This window comes from Ranitomeya variabilis, chromosome 2 (genome assembly GCF_051348905.1).
Source record: "Ranitomeya variabilis isolate aRanVar5 chromosome 2, aRanVar5.hap1, whole genome shotgun sequence".
Classification (NCBI taxonomy): Eukaryota; Metazoa; Chordata; class Amphibia; order Anura; family Dendrobatidae; genus Ranitomeya; species Ranitomeya variabilis.
Genome location: NC_135233.1, coordinates 214,759,851 through 214,779,666, shown reverse-complemented (window position 1 = coordinate 214,779,666; position 19,816 = coordinate 214,759,851). Strand labels below are relative to the sequence as shown.

General features: G+C 41.4%; 2 long non-coding RNA genes across 2 annotated transcripts in view; one reads left to right on the top strand and one right to left on the bottom strand.

The window, feature by feature from the left end:
- The window catches only part of LOC143809252 (uncharacterized), an 81,262-nt gene extending 65,173 nt beyond the window's left edge, over positions 1–16,089 (top strand). Inside the window, exons 4-5 of the long non-coding RNA XR_013222175.1 lie at positions 11,989–12,092; positions 15,849–16,089. This is a non-coding gene — a long non-coding RNA (uncharacterized LOC143809252). The remainder of the gene's footprint in view (positions 1–11,988; positions 12,093–15,848) is intronic.
- Positions 216–18,261, bottom strand: LOC143809253 (uncharacterized). Its single transcript, XR_013222176.1, has 3 exons — positions 18,223–18,261; positions 5,237–5,280; positions 216–410 (listed from the first exon to the last, which is right to left on the bottom strand). It is a non-coding gene; the product is annotated as an uncharacterized LOC143809253 (long non-coding RNA).
- Positions 18,262–19,816: the final 1,555 nt, after the last annotated feature.

Sequence of the window (19,816 nt, the reverse complement as noted above, 5' to 3'; positions counted from 1 at the left end):
CTGGCGCAGATAGCCTGCATTTAAGGACACATATCCAGGGGCATATGGCTACATAAAAGAATGCTGCAAAGATAGCAGCAACCAAACAAAAGATGATGGTATCTTGCCATATACACATAGTATTGTCACATAATCTCTACTGTACAGAAAAATTATTATAGTATATTACAGTCCTGCAGAACAATATATAGAAAAATCCAATAACATCAGACAGATATAATCTCGCTGGATGATGCACAGAGGAATTATGCAGGAAAGTCCATCCATGTTAGGCAGGCACTAAATTGCCAGTTTCTTGTCCATAAAAAGCGTCCACATATTCAATTGGCCAAAATGGTAATGTGTAAGTTCCAGCGACAGGTGACGGGAAGGGGGGAGACCAGGGAAGGGCCCATTGGTGGACAATATTACTGGTAATAAAAAAAGAGAAAAATACAAGTTAAAAACAAAATAAAAACAAAAAGACAAATTCCCACCGGAGGGAGAGTGATGAGAGGCAACATGAACAGGTCACAGGACCAAGAAAACAACATACTAGAGGTAAGGAGCAAAGCTCAGAGATTCGTTTAGACCTTAAGGGGTCATGGTGTCGAGCAGAACAATCCATTTAGTTTCAATCTGTGCTAGCCGTTTTTTATTATCGCCGCCTCTCACGCCCAGATGAAGTACATCAATCCCCCTAACTGTGAGCACCTTCTCGTTGCAATTATGATGTAACTGAAAATGTTGAGGGATTGTTTTTAAATCCGTCACCGAGGACACTGTCCTGGCCACGCCAATGTCCCGCACATGCTCCCGTACACGGACTCTGAGTTCACGGGTAGTCAGACCAACGTATATCCTAGGGCAAGGACAGGTGGCGTAGCATATAACATTGGTGGTGCCACAGGTTATGCGCTGTCTAATTTGGAACACTTTAGAGCCGTCACTCGAGGTAAAATCGGAGCAGCGCAGGACATTGGCGCAGGCAAGACAGTGCCCACACGGAGTACACCCTGGGCGAGGACCACCTGTACCAAAGAAATTGGCTGGAGCAGGAGTGTAGTGGCTCCTAACCAACATGTCACTAAGATTCGTGCCCCTTCTCGGGGTCATGAGGGGAAAACAACCCAGGGCGGCACACAGGGAAGGTTCAGTTTGGAGGACAGGCCAATGTTTTTTGAGGATCAAGCGCATGCTCTTGCAGCGCCCCCACTGCCGCAGGGCCGAGGGGTACCCGGTACTGGGCCTCTGAGTCTCGGCTCTGGGGTTGTCACGGTGGCTAGGCCCGGTCCGTGACCTTGCTGAGGGGCGCACAATAAAAGGTGATGGTATGATGCTGATGTTATGGTGCGGTGTAGTGCCGGTCGCGGTCAATAACGAGGACACCAGGTTGCAGTCTCTTTACCTCTTTACTGAAGGCTTCTGAGTCCTCAATCCGGAATACGGTTAACCGGGCTGCGCAAGTCCGGCCGGTCCGATGGCACCTCCAGAGTTCCCTTTGCAGGTGGAAATCTGTGCCTACCTTCCTGCGCTTGTGTGTTGTGGTCCTCCCCTGCTGTGCTTACGGGATAGTCCCCACAACTGTTGTGTCTGTTTCTCGTGTTCCCTCACAACTCGATTCTGATGTTCTCCCTCTACGTCCCCCTGATCTTACGGTTAGGACGCACCCGTATGACGGGGAGGCTCGGAGCTCTTCCGGGACTCCAGCGTCGCCCCACTCCTGTTGTTACCCCCCTGAGTCTTCCTGGGTCTGGGTGAGACAGCCCGCCTGTAACTGACTGTCCTGCCGTAGGTTTGAAGTTTGGCTTGGAGCTCTATACTTCCTCGGCGTTCCGGGCACCGGTTATGCGCCTCAATAGGATGTTGCCTCGTCTTACAGCACGACTCCTACTGGTATTCTCCTTATTGCGTTGATCTCGTTTCTCACTCAGCACAATAAACCTCGCTTCTTGTCCTTTCTTGGGGTACCGCCGCTATATCGTGCAGGCACGGTCCCGTAACGTTCTCTCTGGTTGCCAGGGCTCTGTCAGGATCCCACCCCTGACAGGGACCCCTCCGAATCTTCCCCTGCAACACCCTCTGCCACAAGGTATTGCCTGGTTCCAACCCAGTCAGCTTTCTCTCTAACTTCCTGCCTAACCCCCAGTTTTACCAGATTGTGAGGAGTGGCCTAATAAATAGAACCCTTAGCTCCCCCTGGAGGCCAGACTGTGAAATGTATTGGTGTCTGTGATACCTGGTCAGATGAACTCCTTCAGTGCCATCAGACGTACCATAGCCCCCCTTAGCGGCGGAGCAACAGTACTGCAACGACCAGGACTCTGGGGCGCTGCACTCTCCCATTCGTGATTGTAGGTGGAGATGAATCTAATACGTCCATCACTACCCACAGTAAGTCGTCGGGTGGTGGAGTGCAATAGATCACTCCGTGGAGTTATGCGGGCACGGTCATAACCAGCCTTGCTAACACTGACAGCTGAGGGTTTTGCCTGGCTAGTTATCAAAAATATGGGGGAACCCGCACGGTCTTTTTCTTTTTTTAAATATTTATTTGCAGCACGAGCTGAATACTCCCATCATCTACTCCTACTCTCACTGTTATTAGCGGCAGCAGGCTTCAACCAATGGAAGCAGTAGTCCCATCAGCCGACACCAGTGACCGGAGGTAAACTTTTTACCTCTGATCACAGCTGCGCGCTCACGTTGTCTTTTGACAGCATGGGAACTGCAGCAGTCTGGCCGGCGATGATGATTTTACAGCCGTTCAGAAACATTGTTTTCTCCACTTGTCAGCGTGACAAACACCCGGTGTTTGGGGGTCTGAACCCGAACAGTAACACAAACTTCCTGGTGAAGTTGGTGTCCATTCCCGAACAGTAGGTATTTAGTACGGACGCCGAACTTTACTGTTTGGGTTCGCCCATCTCTACACATAACGTTTCAGAGTGGGGGACCGAGTGCTTTGGGGCAGAAAAGTCACCAACGCTCTGCTGACTCCATAACTGCAGAGTCCAGACCTCCTCTAGTATTAACATCAGCACAAACACTGTATCCCCACCAGGAGTCTCATGACCGGGCAGATACATGCAGCCGTACATCACCAAGCACAATGCCGAGTATCTGGGCTGCTGTTGATCTCGGATTTCCTGCTCAATTCGACAGGAGGCGGAGACAGTGACGCCAGCGCTGATTGTGCGTCACGTGTCACAACAACCACATGGGAGCCACGGTAGATGGAGTGCCGACACCGCAGGAACAGCACCAGCATGGAGAGTGAGTATAAGCTTTATTATTTTATGGTGCCAAGTGAGGGGTATGAGAAGAATTTGTCTAAGTAGTGGAGGGTCAAGAAGTCCTTCTCTTGTTAAGGAGTTTTCCAGACAACCTAGGAGGCGTTCTTCACCTAAGGACACGTACAATGCCAAATAATATGCTATAGTGTGAAAGAGCATGGAAATATCATGCAGTTGCTCTGTTTTAAATATATTTATGTGCAGTTTAAAGACACTTGGGAATCAGGACTACGACAAATAAAAGAATAGAAAGGATTCCAAAATTTTATGAGGCTTTTTACAAAATGAATGATTTGATCTAATTCAGAATTCCAACAGTTCATTTTTTCGTGAAATTGCCAAGAGATGTCGCTGATGCAGTTTGGCATATAAAGAGGCGTTTCTAGACTTTTCTTGAGGCTTTCTCACTGGGGATGCAGTTCAAGATGTCCCAAAATTTGAGATTTAAGTGTTACGAGGTATGAGTGCTGTCAACTATGTATCCAGCATTATCTTTGGTGGATTATATCATCATCTCTCATAAATAATTACAAGGGAATCATTTTAACTCTCCAAGTTTAGCCCTATCATTGTTACCCATACCTGGTTTGCAATGTTTGGAACAAAGACGTTGATGGAAATGAAACAGTAAAACGTTTAGTGGACAAATATCATTTTGTAAGTAACGACACATAAGTCGTTGAATCCCCCAGCGCTTAGGCTTCTTTCACACTTCAGTTGTTTGGCGTCAGTCAGCTCCGACATAGTGACGGATCGACGGATCCGTCACAATTGTTGAGAAAACGGTTCTAACGGATACGTTTTTTTGACGGATCAGTTACTTGGTGGTTGTCTGGGAAAAGTATCTACTTTTTGGAGCATGCGCAATTGAAAAAGCGGATTGGGGCGACGGATCCGCCGAAATGACGGTCGCGACGGATCCGTCGCCCATAGGCGGCCACTCTATGGAATGGTGGACGCGATGGATCTGTCGTGAACCGCCATTTCGGCACAGACAAAAAACGTTATAATGTCCGTCAATGTCTAGACAACGTCCACCAAATTTCGACGGATCCATCGCATGGCGGATGGAACGGACGACCATCCGCCACAATCCGTCGCTAATGCATGTCAATGGGAAAATAGCGGATCCGCCCCCAAAAAAATGGCGTATCCGCTATTTGAGGAAAATGGCGGTTTCAGACTGACGCCAAAAGACTGAAGTGTGAAAGAGGCCTTAGACGTTACCCTCCACTTTATTACCAAAATAAAATGACCTTGTCCCAGATTGTCTTACTGGCTCAATTATCTATTAATATCGCTTTTTAAATTTTATTTATATATTTTTTTTACATCTGAGCCTCCCCCCAAATTTATCACAGAATAAACTCTTAGAAAATCTTCTATTTTTGTATAAGCACTTTGCCTTCTTTCCCACACCACGCCGGGGAGTTTGGGGGAACTGTCTCGTCAGACTAAGCTGACTTTACACTAAACTGTCTCCATGGTACGGACTTATCCACATTTCTCCGAGGTGACTTGTTGACGATCTCATTAGCACTCCCATTCTGCCTAATTAATCCTGATATTTTTCAAGTTATAATGAGGTGACTTTCTTAGCAAAAGAGAAGAAGGGAGCAAATTATCTCCTTGAAACAAAAAAAAAACGCTTAAAAGGGCGCACGCAGTAAAAGCCTGGCGCTTTGCATAACTCCCAGTGTGTGTGTTCTCTATGCTGAACTTTGTATAATATCCAAGGCTTTATATTTTATTAATATTACTCTTGTAATCCTAAGCGCCAACCAGGCACATCGCTGAACATCAAATGAACTTTTCACTCTCTCAGCAGAATAAGACGAGTGGGTGGGTGCGGGGATCGGAAGAGGGGAGATAACGGAGGATTTGTAATATCAAAATGACCTATAAATAGATAGGAAGCCCCTCGTTCTCCGCTGGTGACATTATAAATGCTGAGCCCTTACCCTTTGTCTTTAGATTGTAAGCCTTTGTGAGCAAGCAGCGGCGCCTGAAAAAGCAAACAAGACGAATGTTACGAACCAACTGTGGCACCGAAGATGTATTTTATTGCCTTTTTTTCCTAGTAATAAATGTTACAATATCCATTTTTTAAATACCGTGCAGGTTTCTAGTACGGCATAATAATCATTTATATTTTCACGCAGTGATTCAAATATATTACCCTGCAGAATGAAACACCTGCCTACTGCTAAATTGATAAACCTGTGCTATCCATCTGGGTGTATTCCTTCTGTCTTTACCGGTGATATGATACAAATGTCACAACATTGCATTCTATTTCTCAGGGCAAGAGGGAGCCGGAGCAATATGTTTAGCGAAGGGCTTTGATATACTGTGTGGCAGAGGGTTTAATGCATCTCGTAATGTCATGTCTATATGCGTCCTTCACCGAGAAGTATCGCACACTCCTGTAGTTCTTTCTCGACAATAGGAAGGTCATATAGCCGTGTGACAACGCTGAATCAATCCTTTGTGAAATGACAGATGTTTCACCCCAAAATCTATCACCCGAAGGCTCAGCGTTGCATTAAATGCTTGTAGTTCTCCCGGAGTTTATTATTTTTTATCATATATTTATGAGACATTGATGTGTTCCATAGCACCGCACGGCAGAATTAATTTGATTTATCTGGCTCTACACAATTGTCTCTGTCATTGCTTTAGTCTGGAGCTCGGGAGGCGCGCTTCACATGTATGTAAATCCCGGATCGTCGTGCAGTGTCACTCACGCTAAACACACAGCGCCTTAAATAAATTTTAGACATGGAGCATGGCTGGTTATGTACGAGTTATAGCTGGACTGAAAAAATAATATTATAATCATATGTACCCTGTATGTATATATACTTCACACAAAGATATTCTAAATATATTCTACTTCTATTTATCCATGTATCTTATAGTTATCTCATATCTATCCATCACGTCTATCTATGTATTTATCTCATTTACAGTGGGGAAAAAATAGTATATAGTCAGCCACCAATTGTGCAAGTTCTCCCACTTAAAAAGATGAGAGAGGCCTGTAATTTACATCATAGGTAGACCACAACTATGAGAGTCACAATGGGAAAACAAATCCAGAAAATCACCTTGTCTGATGTGGCAAGATTTATGTCGCAAATTATGGTGGGAAAATAAGTATTTGGTCACCTAAAGACATGCAAGATTTCTGGCTCTCACAGACCTGTCACTTTTTCTTTAAGAGGCTCCTCTATCCTCCACTCATTACCTGTAGTAATGGCACCTGTTTGAACTTCTTATCAGTACAAAAGACACCTGTTCACAACCTCAAACAGTCACACTCCAAACTCCACTATGGTCAAGACCAAAGAGCCGTCGAAGGACACCAGAAACAAAATTGTAGCCCTGCACCACACTGGGAAGACTGAATCTGCAATAGGCAAGCAGCTTGGTGTGATGAAATCAACTGTGGGGGCAATAATAAGAAAATGGAAGACATACAAGACAACTGATAATCTCCCTCGATCTGGGGCTCCACGCAAGATCTCACAAGAACGGTGAGCAAAAATCCTAGAGCCACATGGGGGAACCTAGTGAATGACTTGGATAGAGGTGGCACCACCATAACAAAGGCTACCATAAGTAACACACTATGCCGCCAGGGACTCAGATCCTGCAGTGCCAGACGTGTCCCCCTGCTTAAGCCAGTACATGTCCGGGCCGTCTGAAGTTTGCTATAGAGTATTTGGATTATCCAGAAGAGTATTGGGAGAATGTCACATTTTCTGATGAAACCAAAGTAGAACTGTTTGGTAGAAACAAAACTCGTCATGTTTGGAGGAGACAGAATGCTGAGTTGCATCAAAAGAACACCATACCTACTGTGAAGCATAGGGGTGGCAACATCATGCTTTGGGGCTGTTTCTCTGCAAAGGTACCAGGATGACTGATCCATGTACGTGAAAGAATGAATGGGGCCATGTATCGTGAGATTTTGAGTGCAAGCCTCCTTCCATCAGCAAGGGCATTGGAGATGAAACGTGGATGGGTCTTTCAGCATGACAATGATCCCAAGCACACCCTCAGGGCAACGAAGGAGTGGCTTCGTAAGAAGCATATGAAGGTCCTGGAGTGCCTAGCCAGTCTCCAGATCTTAACCCCATAGAAAACCTTTGGAGGGAGTTGAAAGTCCGTGTTGCCCAGCGACAGACCCAAAACATCACTGCTCTAGAGATCTCCATGGAGGAATGGGACAACATAACACCAACAGTGTGTGCCAACCTTGTGAAGACTTACAGAAAACGTTTGACCTCTGTCATTGCCAAGAAAGGATATATGACAAAATATTGAGATTAACTTTTTTTAATGACCAAATACTTATTTTCCACCATAATTTGCAAAATAAATCTTGCCAAATCAGACGAGGTTATTTTCTGGATTTGTTTTCTCATTTTGACTCTCATAGCTGTGGTCTACTTATGTTGTCAATTACAGGCCTCTCTCATCTTTTTAAGTGGGAGAACTTGCACAATTGGTGGCTGACTAAATGCTTCTTTACCTCTCTCACCAAGGCTCTTCTCCCACAATTGCTCAGTTTAGCTGAACGACCAGGTCTAGGAAGACGTCTTGTGGTCCCAAACTTCTTCCATTTAAGGATTATGGAGGCCACTGTCCTCTTAGGAACCTTGAGTACTGCAGAAATTTTGTTGTAACCTTGGCCAGATCTGTGCCTTGCCACAATTCTGTCTCTGAACTCCTTGGCCAGTTCCTTTGACCTCATGATTCTCATTTGGTCTGACATGCACTGTGAGCTGTGAGGTCTTATATAGACAGGTGTGCGCCTGTCCAAATCAAGTCCTATCAGTTTAATTAAACACAGCTGGACTCCAATGAAGGAGCAGGACCATCTCAAGGAGGATCACAAGGAAATAAATGGACAGCATGTGACTTACATATGAGTGTCTGAGCAAAGGGTCTGAATACGTATGACCATGTGATATTTCAGTTTTTCTTTTTTATTACATTTGCAAAAATTGCTACATTTCTGTTTTTTTTCAGTCAAGATGGGGTACAGAGTGTACATTAATGAGAAAAAAATGAACTTTTTTGAATTTACCAAATGGCTGCAATGAAACAAAGAAAAAATTTTAAGGTCTGAATACTTTCCGCACCCGCTGTATATTTTTATATTATTTAGATCAATGTATGATTTTTTGGAGGTGCAGTCTGTGCCCTTTTTTCAGATTATTGCATGCTCTGTCCTCTTTCTTGGACAAGCACTCCTCCCATTTGGCATAGGTGATTTTAATTAGCAGGAGACTGCCTAGGTGGTCCAGCCTGTTTTTGCTGTCATTTGAGAGCATGAGGAAGGTGAGTTACATGGCTCCTGTCCTTTGGTGTTGGTGCTGCGTGGGGGCCATTGTTGCTGTGATTGTGTGGGGCAGTGCGGTCTTGAGTCACGGGGGCTCAGTCTTGCAGCATGGGTGCTGTTAGGCCCCAGGCCGTCCGCCCTGCCGGTGCATTGTCACTGCGATGGTTGTTCGGGCACGCCGCCGCTCCTTTAAGGCAACAAATGTTAGGACCCACTGAGAGGTTCGCCGTGACGTGGCAGTGGGCTTCATACAGTCTGATCAGAATGTTAAACTAAGATTCTCATATCCAGTAATGAATATCTTTGCCTAGAGGCATTAGATCAATGTATGATTTTTTTGGATGCTCTTTATACAGATTATTTTTTTCTTCGTAGTATACTGTTGAAGGTGGTGACTGCCTCTATATTTGGCTGAGCACTCCTCCTCCCCTTACCCTAAAACTGTTTTTAGTAAATGCTGGATCCTAAATACCCTTTACATTTTTAAGCTTTTAACCAGTGAGAAGCATGTGTGATAAATATTAGGTTTAGGGTCTCATCAACGGAAGTTATACCTTGACATGGCTGATGGGCTCTCATGAACTGGATATCTGTCTTTATATGTATCTAATTCCTATACTCAGATGTAGCACACGCTAACTTTTAATTTTAAATTGAAAATATCACATTTAAGGTGTTTTCCCCATTTTAAAAGTTGTTGTCAATTCAGTCTTTTTATATTTAGTGCTGTATTAGAGGGATGTGGATGTGTCAATTTGCAAGAACTCTATCGATTATCTATCTATCTATTTATCATCTATTATCTATCTGTCTATTATCTATCTATTATCTATCATCTGTCTATTATCTATTTATTTATTTATCTATCATCTATCTATTATCTATCATCTATATATTATCTATCTATTTATCATCTATCATTTCTCTATTAGCTAGCTATTTATCTATCATCTATCTTTTATCTATCTATTATCTATCTACCTATTATCTATCTATCTATCTATTATCTATATATATCAATTATCTATTGATCGACTATTATTTACTGTGTATTATGTATCTTTCTATCTTTTGCTGCATTTATCAATCCGTCTATTTATATTTCTCTCTCTTTCTCTCTTTTTTATTCTTATAAATTTCATTTGATTACCTCCAATTATAGGATCCAACCATAATATAATTGCACCAATATATAACAGAAGTTTTATGTCAATCAGAAATATATATATATATATATATATATATATATATATATATATATATATATATATATATATATATATATATATATATATATATATATATATAGGAGAACAGAGGCAGCACTAGATACACAGCAGATTATATGTTGTAAATCAGACACCTTGGATGAATGAAGGGTCTCCCAATGACTTACACAATTCCGAGGAGCGCTTGACCTTATTATATGCACAGTTAACAGCAAGATACTAACCCTTCCAATTTGGCATTTTTCAAAGGACATCACTGAAGTCCGAAGGCTCTCACAAGGGCACATGCTATTTTATCGGAACGATCATGAAAGAATTTTTCTTGCTTAGGGGCAGCAGACGCTAATGTGCCATTGTTCTGTAAATAGACAAAGTGGAGTTGGTGCTTCTTTGTGCACCATGACTGCCCCCTGCAGGCCGCACTGGGGCTCACTTGTATTTTCTCATTATCCTTTAATTTTTTTTATAATTTAATTAAACATTTTTTTGTATTTCTTTTGATTGTATATAAATGTCCTATGTAGCAACTATACTGTGCTATAGTATTCTGAGATGTTTCTGTGCAGACAGGAAACTACATGAACAGTGGAGCACTGCTAAAATATAAGCAGGAATCTAGTAGATATTTAGTTGCAGGGCGATTGTAAGCATCCGCCTGAAAAGAGTATCAATGTGATTGAGGTACAAAAAAAAAATATGAACATGCAAGAAGAATATAGTAATAAATGCATTTAAAAGGTTGAAAGGTTGTTCTCGACTCTTTCTGCAGGAGCACACAGCTCTCCAGCCTCCCAGCTTCCTGTTTGTCAGGAAGTGGTGCGCTCCTCTTGATTGACAGTGTGCACTGCTGGCCCAAATTGTGTGTTTTGTGATGCTGCTATATTATGCAACTTTGCCTCCTCAGCATTAGAGTAATACCCTGGTGCTGAAGCTGCCCGAATTGGAAGCTAACAGTGCTCTCCAGGGATCAGGTCATCTTCAACGCAGCACTTACAAGCACTATTGAAAACAGCTTGTAAGCACTGTGCCTGTTCGGTCACCTCTACTAGATTACAGACTTACAAGCAGTAAATAATAAAATTAGAAAACATTTTTTATAGATTGAAGTTCTTTTTAATATCACCTAACCCGCCTTTTTTTTTTCTTTTTACACCACTGATCTTGGATAACTTCTGTCTCAATCATGGATTAGCCCCATATAGAAACTCTGATGTCCCAGATACTTTCACCTTCCTCTCTCTGAAAGTTTGAGAGGTTATGAGCAGCTAAATCAACTAGCGGTGACCTAACTTCAGACTGTTAGGCATCACTTGATGGATTCTCAAAGGAGCAGGTGACACGTTCAGAGGGCTATGGCACAACATCATAGACTTGGACAGTAAGCAGTAAGCAAACAAGCAGTGAAGGACGCACCAGAAATCACAGAGCTAGGAATGTTGAGAAACAATAGAAAGAAAGGGAATGGTTAAACAGTAGGTGTGAACCAGCATGTAGATAAAAGTTGTAGAAACTATAGAAGTTTTGCAGAGATAATTGCAGCATATTGTAAGCAGTCTGTAGATAGCAGTTTGTAATGCATACAGCAGATGATGGGTTTTGCAAGAGCTAACAAGATATGCAGATTGCAGATCCACAGGAATTTAAAGAAATGATTGCAGCATAATATGAACAGTCTCTACATAGCAGTTCGTATTGAATACAACAGACGATGGATTAGACAAGAGGCTGCAATAGTTGCAGAAACTGCAGGACTTTGATGAATATACAACTGAAGTGTAAAATGAACAATTTCTAGATAGTAGTTTGTAATGCTTACAGCAGTTAATTAGTTAACCAGCAGGTCTGAGGCACTATAACCATTTTTAACATGCATAAAAAGTTTTTTGACACATCCATTTCCCTCTCTTGTGTAACATTGGGAAGCATGCTAACATGCATGGAAAGCTGCACTAGTGTAATTTGTGCCAAAATTATCATTAAAGTGTGACATTTAATAAATATGGATTCGCATGGTAGAAATGAAAGATTTGCTGCAAATTACGTTATTTTTTTCATAATAAATGTGTTTTTTATCATCTATAAATTGTAAGCTCTATTTTGTTGCCTATTCTAACTACCTCTTCTCCCTAAGGCTTAAGGCTATAGACTCCTGTCTGTCTGTGAAGGTGAAAACCCCCACCACACCGTTCCCCTCGATGCCTGCACAGTGGAGTGATGGGTGCTTCCAAGCCCGCAGTGAGTGTCTACCTGGAACTGCTTGTGCTGAGCACAATAGAAAGGAGAATTGCTCATTTGCGGTGACCAAAATTATAAAAAGCAGAAAAAAATAGGAAAGAGATCAAACTATAATTACATCAGTATTTTCTGCAAAATACACATGTGCTTTTGGAGATAAGGGGTTCAATTCTGGTGGAAGGAACTTTGGGAGAACAGTTTGCATATTAGGGACGTGTAACAGTTGCCCTGCCCAAGCAAATGGCGTCTCAGTCTACTCCTCTGCGTACATGATGAGGACCCCGTTGTGGGAGACATACAGTGGGGAAATAAGTATTTGACACACTGCATATTTTGCAAGTTTTCCCACCTACAAAGAATGGAGAGGTCTGTAATTTTTATTGTAGGTACACCTCAACTGTGAGAGACAGAATCTAAAACTAAAAAAAAATAAAAACAGAAAATAACATTGCATGATTTTTAAATAATTAAATTACATTTTATTGCATGAAATAAGTATTTGATCACCTACCAACCAGACTGTTAGACCTGTTAGTTTATCTTTAAGAGGCCTCCTACTCTGCGCTTATTACCTGTATTAATTGCACCTGTTTGACCTTGTTACCTGTTTTAAAGACACCTATCTACACACTCAATCACACTCCAACCTCTCCACCATGGCCAAGATCTAAGAGCTGTGTAAGGACACCAGGGACAAAATTGCAGACCTGCACAAGGCTGGGATGGGCTGCAGGACAATAGGCAAGCAGCTTGGTGAGAAGGCAGCAACTGTTGGTGCAGTTATTAGAAAATGGAAGAAACATAAGATGACTGTCAATCTTCCTTGGTCTGGGGCTCCATGCAAGGGCTCACCTCGTGGGGTAAGGATGATTCTGAGATAGGTTAGAAATCAGCCCAGAGCTACATGGGAGGCCCTGATCAATGACCTGAAGAGAGCTGGGGACACAGTCTCAAACATTACTGTTAGTAACACACTATGCCATCGTGGATTAAAATCATGCAGAGCATACAATGTCCCCCTGGTCAAGTCAGTACATGTCCAGGCCCGTTTGAAGTTCACCAATGACCATCTGGATGATCCAGAGGAGACATGGAAGAAGGTCATGTGGTCAAATGAGACCAAAATAGAAGTTTTTGTTATCAACTCCACTCACCGTGTTTGGAGGAAGAAGAAAGATGAGTACAACCCCAAGAACACCATGCCAACAGTGAAACATCATACTGTTGGAGTACTTTTCTGCAAAAGGGACAACTTCACCATATTGAAGGGAGGATGGATGAGGTTATGTATCGTGAGATTTTGCCAACAATATCCTTCCCTCAGTAAGAGCATTGAAGATGGATCGTGGCTGGGACTTCCAGCATGACAATGACCCGAAACATTTCAAGGTCCTGGAGTGGCCTAGCCAGTTTTAAGAACTGAACCCAATAGAAAATCTTTGGAGGGAGCTGAAACTCAATGTTGCCCAGTGACAGCTCCGAAACTTGAAAGATCTAGAGAAGGTCTGTATGGAGGAGTGGGCCAAAATCCCTGCTGCTGTGTGTGTAAACCTGGTCAAGAACTACAGGAGACGTCTGACCTCTGTAATTGCAAGCATAGGTTTCTGTACCAAATATTAAGTTCTGTTTTTCTATTGTATCAAATACTTATTTCATATAATAAAATGCAAATTTATTATGTAAAAATCATACAATGGGATTTTATGGGTTTTTTTTAAGATTCTGTCTCTCACAGTAGAAGTCTACCTATGATAAAAATTGCAGACCTCTACATTATTTGTAGGTGGGAAAGCTTGCAAAATCGGCAGAGTGTCAAATACTTATTTTCTCCACTGTATGGAGGCACAACAGAAAATCGCGTTTACTCTGTGTACAACCCTTGGTGAATTATATATTTCTTAGTTCTACTACTACTATAGATGGAGATTAAAAATGAGCAAACAGCGAATACATTTGCAGGATCCTAAGGCTACTTTCACACTAGCGTTGTTCGACGCACATCGCAATGCGTCGTTATGTAGAAAAAATGTATCATGTAAAGTTGCCCGCATTATGCGTTTTTTCTCCATAGACTTATAAATAGCGACGCATTGCGACGGAGTTCCACACATCGCATCCGTTGTGCGATGGATGCGTCATGTTTTGGCGGACCGTCGGCACAAAAAAAGTTACATGTAACGTTTTTTGGTCCGTCGGTTCCGCTTTTACCGACAGCGCAGGCCGGAACTCCCCCTCCTCCTCCCCGCTCATCACACTGTGCAGCGGATGCGTCGTAAGGCTAGGTTCACATTGCGTTAGGGCAATCCGTTTAGCGCTAGCGGATTGCGCTAACGCAATGTCTTTTTCGGGGCCGCGTTTAGGGGTCGCGTTAACGTCCCCGCTAGTGCAGATCCCCGATCTGCCACAGCGGGGAACGGACCTCGGGCGCGCTGCGGATGCTGCAAGCAGCGTCCGAGGCGCGTCACAAAAGAACGGCACATCGCTAGCGTGTGCTGAAACTGGCACGCGCTAGCGATGTGCTACAGGCGAAATTTACATTGCTGTCAATGGGTGCGCTAACGGACCCGTTGCACGGCGTTAATTGCGACATTTTCGCCATGCAACGCAGTCCGTTAGCGTTAACCCATTAACGCAATGTGAACCTAGCCTTAGACTGCATCCGCTGCCCACGTTGTTATTAATTAACATACTGTCCGTTGGTATGTCGGGCCGACGGTTTGTGACGGCCCGTACCGACGGACTAGTGTGAAAGTAGCCTTATTCAGCAGCCAGGTTAGTATTCTGTGGCCGCTGGACGAGTGCCCTGCGAAATACCTCAAACCTGGTGGCATCTCTAGAACCTCAGTTGATTAGCCGCCTGGTGCGATATAACGTGTGTTTCTCCTCAACGATGAGACTGGTTAATCAAAAGACAAGATGTCAGGTCGGAAGTGGTTCGCAAGGCTCTCCTCCGGCAGCCATGTAATACTGGCATGGCCTCTGGACCAGGGTCCTGAGAACGAGTTCGCTCATCTCTGATAGACACATTTCTGTGACTCTCTGTATAATAGTATGATGCTGTGATTAGTCTCTTGGATAACAAACTTTTATTTCTCACTTATTGGATTCACTTAATTATTACTATGGGTTGCATAGATGTACAGCAGTGGTCTCCAGCCTTTCTTACGTTGAGAGACACATTTACTTCTGAGAAATGGTCGCAGACCATATTTTATGCAAAGAATTGTAGAAAACAGAAAACAACTGAAGCAAGTGGTTGGAAGATACCTCCTGAATAGTTCTTCAGCTGTCACAGTTGACTGTGGCATCACTGGGGTTATTCTGCCGAGATTGGACTTGTCTTTGGTTCTGGCATCTTCCTGCAGGTGTAGACTATAAAAAACATACAACAGGTGCTGTGAATGAAAATCACACAGCTTCTGAGCACTTTGCACTTCTAGGGATGCTGCCAGTGGGGGATATCGGGAGGTGAGCGGTGATAGTGATCCTTGCAGATACTTGTGCCACCGGCAGATGTCAACTACAGGTGCACAATACCTGCCAATCACGCACATACCCCAACAAATATGTAGACTTGACACACCTTCCACCTCCCCGTATGGAAGCGTGTTGAACCAGTGTATTTACTTAACTATAATTATGTACAAAAATTTGTTACTGAAGGAGAATGTTGAGGAGGGCGGGCGTGCGGAAGTAGTGGGGAGCCATGTGTGAGAGCAAAGTACAGTAATGCGCATGCGCCGACTTTACTTCCAGGGTCATCGGCTCTCTTTGTCCATGTCCATCACAAGACTTTGCTGTGCACTCAAGCAAGGCAGTAGGAAGCACGTCTGCACTGGGGCATAATTTGCATCACTGTGGTTGACATTGAAGCTTCATCTACATCAAGCAAAGCAGGAAGAAAGCAATTGCGGTGACAGAGGAGGTGAACAAGACCAACGACGCCCATCAGACCGGACCACGCAGTATGGGGGGATTATAATTAGTATTTTTTTGAATGCACAGATGCAGTTGGAGGCTTATATACAGGTTGCCAGACTGCAGTAAAATAGGCATTAAAGGTGGTGGCTTTAGTTTATATTGGGAAAACCAGGTAACAAGCTCCTATTAATCTAAATTTATTTTGTATTGTCGTATTCTGAGACCCATAACTTTTATTTATACATTTCTGTGCTTATTTCCCCCCCCCCATGATTAGTTGATGCTTTAATCATTACCATTTTTAAGTACATCATACGGCATTTACATTTTTATTTTTTCTAATTATTTTAAAAGGCCGTTTGAATGCTTTCTTACTTTTGTTTAGTTCCTTCCACTAGGGAACTTAATTATGTATAAGCTTTGATAACGTACATAATATATTGCAGGCTGACAGTATGGACGCCATTTTTATGCCCTCTCTCCTACATATACATATATGTTTGGCTATTATAACAGCGTTCTGTGAGCTCTCAAGTAACCTACAGTCTCATTGTAAAAATTCTCCCAATGATGATGTGAGATTTTAAAGATCCAGGACTGAAGAGCCTTGTGTTTTTCTTACCATGCCCATGGTATCACCTACTTTATGTTGCTGTGGAAAGGGCAATCCTGTACAGACCAGTCTTTCTGAATCCTCTCTCCAACCCTATCAGGCCATGCAGTGACAATTTCCTTAAAATTACAAAAGTTGTAGTTTCACTAATTTACCACATTCTCTTTTAAAGGGGTATTCTCAAGTTACAATTTCCCTGATTGCTGAGGTTCCGACCGCTGGGTTAACCACCAATTCCGAGAACTGAGATCCCCAGTGTGAATGGAGCAGTAGTCAATAATGTGCACTTCTGCCCCATTCATTCTTAATTGGACCTCCTGAGATAGAAAAGCGCTTGGCTGGTCTTCAGCACTCCCATAAGAAAGAATGGAGCGGCAGTGTGCAAAATCAACCACCGCTCCATTCACACAGCCCCGGTTTTCAGGATCGGAGGTTGGACCGCCAGCGATTTAAAAAGTGATTCCCTATCCCGTGGATAGAAGCTTACTTCCAAACTTTAGAATTCCCCTTTAAATCTTTAAGACATAGGGAGTACTTTGCGGACTTGATTGGGCAAAATGTCCAGTGTCTGATATTTCTAGGATTTTAAGTTTGTGGAAGAAGTTATTATCTATTCTAAATCAACCGGAGCAGAGATGAAACAATAAGCCATGACAAAAAAATATGTTGTGTCCACACTAGTACTGCGTGTCCATGTATATCATGGACCGTCCATCAATTTCAATGTGAAGTGTGCAATACTTTATTTCACCTGCGGAGGCACTGCAGGAAAACTAAACACTTGCTAGCAGGTTTCGTTACAAATTTCACATGATAGTTATGAATCCAAATAGTAAGACCCAATGTAATCAGTTTTTCATCATAGAATCCTTTAAAAGCAAATTGTCCAAAGAGGATAATTCCTTTAAATATAAATAAGGGGTAACAGTTCTCCTTGTGTAGAGTGACATGCCAGTGTAAGGAGACTTATAGGCCATGCAATACTCCCCTACTAAATTAAATATACATATTGCCTCTTTAGAGAGGAAGAGGACTTGAACTTATCGTAAGTCGTGTGGCAAGGCTTGTTAAAAGAATCTGAATAAATATAAATGTAATTTTTCTTAAAAAATATATAAATATTTCCTTCCACACAATTTTATAACTGCAAAATCTAAATCAAGTTACAATAAAGCTTAGTTTTTGGCATAATTGTAATATAATATATGAATTATATTACACTTATACAAAATAAAGCATAAAAAATGTGATAAATTGTATTAAAGATAACCTATCTATGTCTAGTAACAGGTTTCCTATTCTTTACAATGTCCAGTAGTTTACAGTCAAAAATATGTCTTTTTTTTTTTTGCAAAAATTAAATCAATAGTTTGACAAAAGTTAACCATTTTAATAATAACTATTAATGTAAAATCACTACAGAGTTAAATAAAAGAAAAAAAAATAAATTTAATTGAAAGAAGTTAGAGGAAAATTTTTTTAAAAAAGTAATTATTTGCCATTACTGTTTATGCATGGAGGAATTTACATGCACACAATTAACATTTCTTAGAGAATTAGCTCTTTTAGTGTTATGTCTGTGCCTGTGTGATATACCTGTGCTGACCTTTTTCGGATCCGGATCCGTCTGTTCATGTGCCATTGTGGTAGATTTGCTGCTCAGGCTTTTAGTTTGTGAACTTGTTCCTATAGTCAAGCAGCCTCACATAAATGACTCTTTGTCACATGTCGCCCTACAAAAATCACCATCAATATCTCCATAATTCATAATTAAACTATTAAAAATTCTACAAAATTACCCCAACATTATCTAGATCGCCAAAATGTATCCTCATTATAAAATCAGCCTACATTTCTTCACTATCTGCATTTGTCCAAATGATGCAAATATTTAATAACTTTTAAATTTACTTTTTACTATATTGAAATATATAAGAAAAAAAAAACCTAAATAAAACCAAGCACAATAACAACGTAGTACTATATAAAATGGGTTTATCTATTACCTCTATATGTCGGTATTATTAACAATATATACGGTATATATTAATTTAACATAATTATTTCAGATTTATAACACCTTACGGTAATAAGTATAGTAATATACTGATGTACTATGTATATTACCATCAAATTATTCTTATTTTTTTGTTTTGACATTGCTATTCCTTTTTATTGAATTTTTAGATCATAAAACAAAATCTATCACGTCAAAGAAGGCGTGATTCTCACAGCTTAAATGCTGCTGTTTTCTGCAGATGTCTCCATCAAAATACCCAATCTTCTCTGATTATTGCACTTTTACAGCATTTTTTTTGTGCCTTTTCCCCTTTATTTGATTTTTTTGTACAGATTTGAAGCTTTGTAGTTTTTTAGTACAAAAAGGATTTTGATTTTGCACTTAAAAACACAATTGCATTTTATTAACATGTTTTTTTTTTCAAGCTCCCTGGAGAGAAAAAAATTACATTAAAAAAAGTGCACACATTCAACGGCGTATTTACATGCAGAGCGGGCAAGAGTTTACCAGAAATCACATGCTCTTTCCTTGGACAGTTAAACACGGCAGATTTTCTGCATGAAACATTCCCTAAAAAAAAAAAACGCAATATTTACGCTATGTGGACACTTGGCCCAATCCTTTCCTTCCCAATCCCCCTTTCCTGTCTCCAACTCAAGTTTGTACGTATTAAAAAAGACTAATTCATTTCTTTCCTAGTTTCCTTCTGCTCAGAGATCTTTCTGTAATAATCGCTGATAGATAATATATAAATAATAGATAGATAGATAGACAGATAGATAGATAGATAGATAGATAGATAGATAGATAGATAGATAGATAGATAGATACAGTGGGTACGGAAAGTATTCAGACCGCTTTAAATTTTTAATTCTTTGTTTCATTGCAGCCATTTGGTAAAATCAAAAAAGTTCATTTTTTTCACATTAATGTACACTCTGCACCCCATCTTGACTGAAAAAAACCCGAAATGTAGACAGGTTTGCATATTAATTAAAAAAGAAAATAAATATCACATGGTCATAAGTATTCAGACCCTTTGCTCAGACACTCATATTTAAGTCACATGCTGTCCATTTCCTTGTGATCCTCCTTGAGATGGTTCTGCTCCTTCATTGGAGTCCAGCTGTGTTTAATTAAACTGATAGGACCTGATTTGGAAAGGCACAC